Genomic DNA, 7,500 nt, shown 5'->3' with positions numbered 1-7,500 from the left:
TTACACTGTGTGTGTGTGTGTTTTTGTGTGAGTGTCTGGTTAAAGTGTGCGTGTGTGGGTGTGAGTGTCTGGTTACATTGTGTGTGAATGTGTGTGTGTGTGTCTGTCTCTTTACAGTGTGTGTGTGTGAGTGTCTGCTTACAGTGTGTTTGTGTGTGTGTGTCTGTCTGGTTATAGTGTGTGTGTGTCTGGTGACTGTGTGTGTGTATGTGTGTCTGGTTACAGTGTGTGTGTGAGTGTGTGTGTCTGGTTACAATGTCTGTATGCGTCTGGTTACAGTGTTAGTGTGTGTGTGTGTGTCTGGTTACAGTGTGTGTGTGTGTGAGTGTGACTGGTTAGAGTGTGTATGTGTGTGTGTGTGTCTGGTTACAGTTTGTGTGTGTTTGTGTGAGTGTCAGGTTAAGGTGTGTGTGTATGGGTGTGAGTGTCTGGTTACAGTGTGTGTGTGAGTGTGTGTGTCTGTCTGTCTCGTTACAGGGTGTGTGTGTGTGTGTGTGCATGTGTGTGTGTGTCTGCTTACAGTGTGTGTGTGTGTCTGTGTGTCTGGTTACAGTATGTGTGTGTGAGTGTGTGTGTGTCTGGTTATGCTGTGTGTGTGTGTGTGCGTGTGCATGTGTGTTTGGTTACAGTGTGTGTGTGTGTGTGCCTGGTTACAGTGTGTGTGTGTGTGTGTGTGAGTGTGTGTCTGGTTGCAGTGTGTGTGTGTGTGAGTATGTGTCTGGTTACAGTGTGTGTGTTTGTCTATTTACAGTGTGTGTGTGTGTGTGTGTGTTTCCAGTTACATTGTGTCTCTGTGTGTGTGTATGTGTGTCTCTGGTTAAAGTGCCTGTAAGTGTGTGTGTGTGTGTGTCTGGTTACACAGTCAGTGTGTGTGTGCGTGCGGTTGACTGATTGCAGTGTGTGTGTGTCTGTTTACAGTTTGTGTGTGTCTGGTTACAGTGTGTGTGTCCGCCTACAGTGTGTGTGTGTGTGTCTGGTTACTGTGGGTGTGTTTGTGTGGGTCTGGTTACAGTGTGTGTGTGCGTGTGTCTGGTTACAGTGTGTGTGTGTGTGTGTGTGTATGTCCGGTTACTGTGTGTGTGTTTGTGGGTGTCTAGATACAGTTTGTGTGTGTGTGTGTGTGTGTGTGTGTGTCTGATTACAGTGTGTGTGTGTGTCCGGTTACTGTGTGTGTGTATGTCTGGTTACAGTGTGTGTGTGTGTGTCTGTGTCTGGTTACAGTGTGTGTGTGTGTGTGTATGTGTGCCTGGTTAAATTGTGTGTGTGTATGTGTGTCTGTCTATCTGTCTGGTTACAGTGTGTGTGTGTGTGTGTGTATGTGTGTGTGTGTGTCTGGTTACAGTGTGTGTGTATGTGTGTGTCTGTGTTGCTGTCTGTATGGTTAAAGTGCGTGTGTGTCTGGTTACAGTGTGGATGTGTGTGAGTGTCTGGTTACCATGTGTGTGTGTGTGTGTGTCTGGTTACAGTGTGTGTGTCTGGTTAATGTGTTTGTTTGTGTGTGTCTGGTTACAATGTGTGTGTGTGTCTGTGTGTCTGTGTGCCTGTCTGGTGACAGTGTGTGTGTGTCTGGTTACAGTGTGTTCGTGTGTGTGTGTGCGTGTGTGTGTGTGTGTGTGTCTGGTTACACTGTGTGTGTGTGTGTTTTTGTGTGAGTGTCTGGTTAAAGTGTGCGTGTGTGGGTGTGAGTGTCTGGTTACATTGTGTGTGAATGTGTGTGTGTGTGTCTGTCTCTTTACAGTGTGTGTGTGTGTGTGTGTGTCTGCTTACAGTGTGTTTGTGTGTGTGTGTCTGTCTGGTTATAGTGTGTGTGTGTCTGGTGACTGTGTGTGTGTATGTGTGTCTGGTTACAGTGTGTGTGTGAGTGTGTGTGTCTGGTTACAATGTCTGTATGCGTCTGGTTACAGTGTTAGTGTGTGTGTGTGTGTCTGGTTACAGTGTGTGTGTGTGTGAGTGTGACTGGTTAGAGTGTGTATGTGTGTGTGTGTGTCTGGTTACAGTTTGTGTGTGTTTGTGTGAGTGTCAGGTTAAGGTGTGTGTGTATGGGTGTGAGTGTCTGGTTACAGTGTGTGTGTGAGTGTGTGTGTCTGTCTGTCTCGTTACAGGGTGTGTGTGTGTGTGTGCATGTGTGTGTGTGTCTGCTTACAGTGTGTGTGTGTGTCTGTGTGTCTGGTTACAGTATGTGTGTGTGAGTGTGTGTGTGTCTGGTTATGCTGTGTGTGTGTGTGTGCGTGTGCATGTGTGTTTGGTTACAGTGTGTGTGTGTGTGTGCCTGGTTACAGTGTGTGTGTGTGTGTGTGAGTGTGTCTGGTTGCAGTGTGTGTGTGTGTGAGTATGTGTCTGGTTACAGTGTGTGTGTTTGTCTATTTACAGTGTGTGTGTGTGTGTGTGTGTTTCCAGTTACATTGTGTCTCTGTGTGTGTGTATGTGTGTCTCTGGTTAAAGTGCCTGTAAGTGTGTGTGTGTGTGTCTGGTTACACAGTCAGTGTGTGTGTGCGTGCGCTTGACTGATTGCAGTGTGTGTGTGTCTGTTTACAGTTTGTGTGTGTCTGGTTACAGTGTGTGTGTCCGCCTACAGTGTGTGTGTGTGTGTGTCTGGTTACTGTGGGTGTGTTTGTGTGGGTCTGGTTACAGTGTGTGTGTGCGTGTGTCTGGTTACAGTGTGTGTGTGTGTGTGTGTGTATGTCCGGTTACTGTGTGTGTGTTTGTGGGTGTCTAGATACAGTTTGTGTGTGTGTGTGTGTGTGTGTGTGTGTCTGATTACAGTGTGTGTGTGTGTCCGGTTACTGTGTGTGTGTATGTCTGGTTACAGTGTGTGTGTGTGTGTCTGTGTCTGGTTACAGTGTGTGTGTGTGTGTGTGTGTGTGTATGTGTGCCTGGTTAAATTGTGTGTGTGTATGTGTGTCTGTCTATCTGTCTGGTTACAGTGTGTGTGTGTGTGTGTGTATGTGTGTGTGTGTGTCTGGTTACAGTGTGTGTGTATGTGTGTGTCTGTGTTGCTGTCTGTATGGTTAAAGTGCGTGTGTGTCTGGTTACAGTGTGGATGTGTGTGAGTGTCTGGTTACCATGTGTGTGTGTGTGTGTGTGTCTGGTTACAGTGTGTGTGTCTGGTTAATGTGTTTGTTTGTGTGTGTCTGGTTACAATGTGTGTGTGTGTCTGTGTGTCTGTGTGCCTGTCTGGTGACAGTGTGTGTGTGTCTGGTTACAGTGTGTTCGTGTGTGTGTGTGCGTGTGTGTGTGTGTGTGTGTCTGGTTACACTGTGTGTGTGTGTTTTTGTGTGAGTGTCTGGTTAAAGTGTGCGTGTGTGGGTGTGAGTGTCTGGTTACATTGTGTGTGAATGTGTGTGTGTGTGTCTGTCTCTTTACAGTGTGTGTGTGTGTGTGTGTGTCTGCTTACAGTGTGTTTGTGTGTGTGTGTCTGTCTGGTTATAGTGTGTGTGTGTCTGGTGATTGTGTGTGTGTATGTGTGTCTGGTTACAGTGTGTGTGTGAGTGTGTGTGTCTGGTTACAATGTCTGTATGCGTCTGGTTACAGTGTTAGTGTGTGTGTGTGTGTCTGGTTACAGTGTGTGTGTGTGTGAGTGTGACTGGTTAGAGTGTGTATGTGTGTGTGTGTGTCTGGTTACAGTTTGTGTGTGTTTGTGTGAGTGTCAGGTTAAGGTGTGTGTGTATGGGTGTGAGTGTCTGGTTACAGTGTGTGTGTGAGTGTGTGTGTCTGTCTGTCTCGTTACAGGGTGTGTGTGTGTGTGTGTGCATGTGTGTGTGTGTCTGCTTACAGTGTGTGTGTGTGTCTGTGTGTCTGGTTACAGTATGTGTGTGTGAGTGTGTGTGTGTCTGGTTATGCTGTGTGTGTGTGTGTGCGTGTGCATGTGTGTTTGGTTACAGTGTGTGTGTGTGTGTGCCTGGTTACAGTGTGTGTGTGTGTGTGTGAGTGTGTGTCTGGTTGCAGTGTGTGTGTGTGTGAGTATGTGTCTGGTTACAGTGTGTGTGTTTGTCTATTTACAGTGTGCGTGTGTGTGTGTGTGTTTCCAGTTACATTGTGTCTCTGTGTGTGTGTATGTGTGTCTCTGGTTAAAGTACCTGTAAGTGTGTGTGTGTCTGGTTACACAGTCAGTGTGTGTGTGCGCACGCTTGACTGGTTGCAGTGTGTGTGTGTCTGTTTACAGTTTGTGTGTGTCTGGTTACAGTGTGTGTGTCCGCCTACAGTTTGTGTGTGTGTGTCTGGTTACTGTGGGTGTGTTTGTGTGTGTCTGGTTACAGTGTGTGTGTGCGTGTGTCTGGTTACAGTGTTTGTGTGTGTGTGTGTGTGTGTATGTCCGGTTACTGTGTGTGTGTTTGTGGGTGTCTAGATACAGTTTGTGTGTGTGTGTGTGTGTGTGTGTGTGTCTGATTACAGTGTGTGTGTGTGTCCGGTTACTGTGTGTGTGTATGTCTGGTTACAGTGTGTGTGTGTGTGTCTGTGTCTGGTTACAGTGTGTGTGTGTGTGTGTGTGTGTGTGTGTGTGGTTACAGTGTGTGTGTGTGTGTGGTTAGAGTGTGTGTGTGTGTGTGTGTGTGTGTGTGTGTTTACAGTGTGTGTGAGTGTGTGTGTGTGTCTGGTTACAGAGTGTTTGTGTGTGTGTCTGGTTACAGTGTGTGTGTGTGTGTGTGTGTCTGGTTACAGTGTGTTTGTGTGTGTGCATGTGTCTGTCTGCTTACAGTCTCTGTGTGTGTCTGATTACAGTGTTTCTGTTTGTGTGTGTCTGTTTTCTCTATGTGTGTGCGTCTGGTTACTGTGTGTGTGTTTGTGTGTATGTGTGTGTGTGTCTGGTAACAGTGGGTGTGTGTTTGTGGGTGTGTGTGTCTGTTTACACTGTGTGTGTTTGTGTGTGTGTGTCTTTGTGCCTGGTTACAGTATGTGTGTGTCTGTGTGTGTGTGTGTGTGTCTTTGTGTGTCTAGTTACAGTGTGTGTGAATGTGTCTGTTTCTGTCTGTCTGTCTGGTTACAGTGTGTGTGTGTGTTTGTGTGTGTGGGTGTCTGGTTGAAGTGTAATATTGTGTGTGAGTGTCTGGTAGCAGTGTGTGTGCGTGTGTCTCCATGTGTGTCTGTCTGGTTGCAGCGTATGTTTCTGTGTGTGTGCGTCTGGGTACTGTGTGTGTGTGTGTATGTGTGTATGTGTGTGTGTGTGTGTCTGGTTAATGTGTGTGTGTGTGTGTGTCTATTTACTGTGTGTGTGTGTGTCTTTTTACTGTATGTGTGTGTTTGTCTGTGTGTGCGTGCGTGTCTGGTTACAGTGTGTGTGTGTGTTTTAGTGTGTGTCTGGTTACAGCGTGTGTGTGTGTGTGTGTGTGTGCATGTGTGTGTCTGATTCCAGTGTGTGTGTGTCTGGTTACAGTTTGTGTTTGTCTGTGTGTGTATGTGTGTGTGTGTGTGTCTGGTTACCATATGTGTGTGTGTGTGTGTGTGTGTCTGGTTACAGTGTGTTTGTGTGTGTATCTGTCTCTGGTTATAGTGTGTGTCTGTCTGTCTGTTTACAGTGTATGTGTGTGTGTCTGGTTACAGTGTGTGTGTGTGTGTGTATGTCCGGTTACTGTGTGTGTGTTTGTGGGTGTCTAGATACAGTTTGTGTGTGTGTGTGTCTGATTACAGTGTGTGTGTGTGTCCGGTTACTGTGTGTGTGTATGTCTGGTTACAGTGTGTGTGTGTGTGTCTGTGTCTGGTTACAGTGTGTGTGTGTGTGTGTATGTGTGTGTGTGGTTACAGTGTGTGTGTGTGTGTGTGTGGTTAGAGTGTGTGTGTGTGTGTGTGTGTGTATGTGTGTGCTTACAGTGTGTGTGAGTGTCTGTGTGTGTGTCTGGTTACCGTGTGTTTGTGTGTGTGTCTGGTTACAGTGTGTGTTTGTGTGTGTGTGTCTGGTTACAGTGTGTTTGTGTGTGTGCATGTGTCTGTCTGCTTACAGTCTCTGTGTGTGTCTGATTACAGTGTTTCTGTTTGTGTGTGTCTGTTTTCTCTATGTGTGTGCGTCTGGTTACTGTGTGCGTGTTTGTGTGTATGTGTGTGTGTGTCTGGTAACAGTGGGTGTGTGTTTGTGGGTGTGTGTGTCTGTTTACACTGTGTGTGTTTGTGTGTGTGTGTCTTTGTGCCTGGTTACAGTATGTGTGTGTCTGTGTGTGTGTGTGTGTGTCTTTGTGTGTCTAGTTACAGTGTGTGTGAATGTGTCTGTTTCTGTCTGTCTGTCTGGTTACAGTGTGTGTGTGTGTGTGTGTGGGTGTCTGGTTGAAGTGTAATATTGTGTGTGAGTGTCTGGTAACAGTGTGTGTGCGTGTGTCTCCATGTGTGTCTGTCTGGTTGCAGCGTATGTTTCTGTGTGTGTGCGTCTGGGTACTGTGCGTGTGTGTGTATGTGTGTATGTGTGTGTGTGTGTGTCTGGTTAATGTGTGTGTGTGTGTGTCTATTTACTGTGTGTGTGTGTGTCTTTTTACTGTATGTGTGTGTGTGTCTGTGTGTGCGTGCGTGTCTGGTTACAGTGTGTGTGTGTGTTTTAGTGTTTGTCTGGTTACAGCGTGTGTGTGTGTGTGTGTGTGTGCATGTGTGTGTCTGATTCCAGTGTGTGTGTGTCTGGTTACAGTTTGTGTTTGTCTGTGTGTGTATGTGTGTGTGTGTGTGTCTGGTTACCATATGTGTGTGTGTGTGTGTGTGTGTGTGTCTGGTTACAGTGTGTTTGTGTGTGTATCTGTCTCTGGTTATAGTGTGTATCTGTCTGTCTGTTTACAGTGTATGTGTGTGTGTCTGGTTACAGTGTGTGTGTGTGTCTGGTTACAGTGTGTGTGTGTGTGTGTGTCTGGTTACAGTGTGTGTGTGGTTAGAGTGTGTGTGTGTGTGTGTTTGTGTCTGGTTACAGTGTGTGTGTGAGTGTGTGTGTGTGTGTCTGGTTACAGTGTGTCGGTTTATTGTGTGTGTGTATGTCTGGTTACAGTGTGTGTGTGTGTGTGTGTGGTTAGAGTGTGTGTGTGTGTGTGTGTGTCCGGTTACAGTGTGTCTGAGCGTGTGCGTGTGTCTGATTAGAGTGTGTCGGTTTATTGTGTTTGTGTGTGTATAGTTACTGTGTGTGTGTGTGTGTGTGTGTGTGTGTATGTCTTGTTACAGTGTGTGTGTTTGTATGTGGGTGTCTGGTTACAGTGTATTTGTATGTGTGTGTGTGTCTTGTAGCAGTGTGTGTGTGTGTGTGTGTGTGTGTGTGTGTCTGGTTACAGTGTGTGTGAATGTGTCTGTGTCTGTCTGTCTGTCTGGTTACTGTGTGTGTGTGTTTGTGTGTGGGTGTCTGGTTGAAGTGTAATATTGTGTGTCAGTGTCTGGTAACAGTGTGTGTGCATGTGTCTCCGAGTGTGTCTGTGTGTGTCTGTCTGGTTGCAGCATATGTTTCTGTGTGTGTGCGTCTGGGTACTGTGTGTGTGTGTGTCTGGTTAATGTGTGTGTGTGTCTGTGTGTGTCTGTTTACTGTGTGTGTGTGTCTTTTTACAGTAT

This window comes from Carcharodon carcharias, chromosome 7 (genome assembly GCF_017639515.1).
Source record: "Carcharodon carcharias isolate sCarCar2 chromosome 7, sCarCar2.pri, whole genome shotgun sequence".
NCBI lineage: Eukaryota > Metazoa > Chordata > Chondrichthyes > Lamniformes > Lamnidae > Carcharodon > Carcharodon carcharias.
This window is presented reverse-complemented; position numbering follows the sequence as displayed.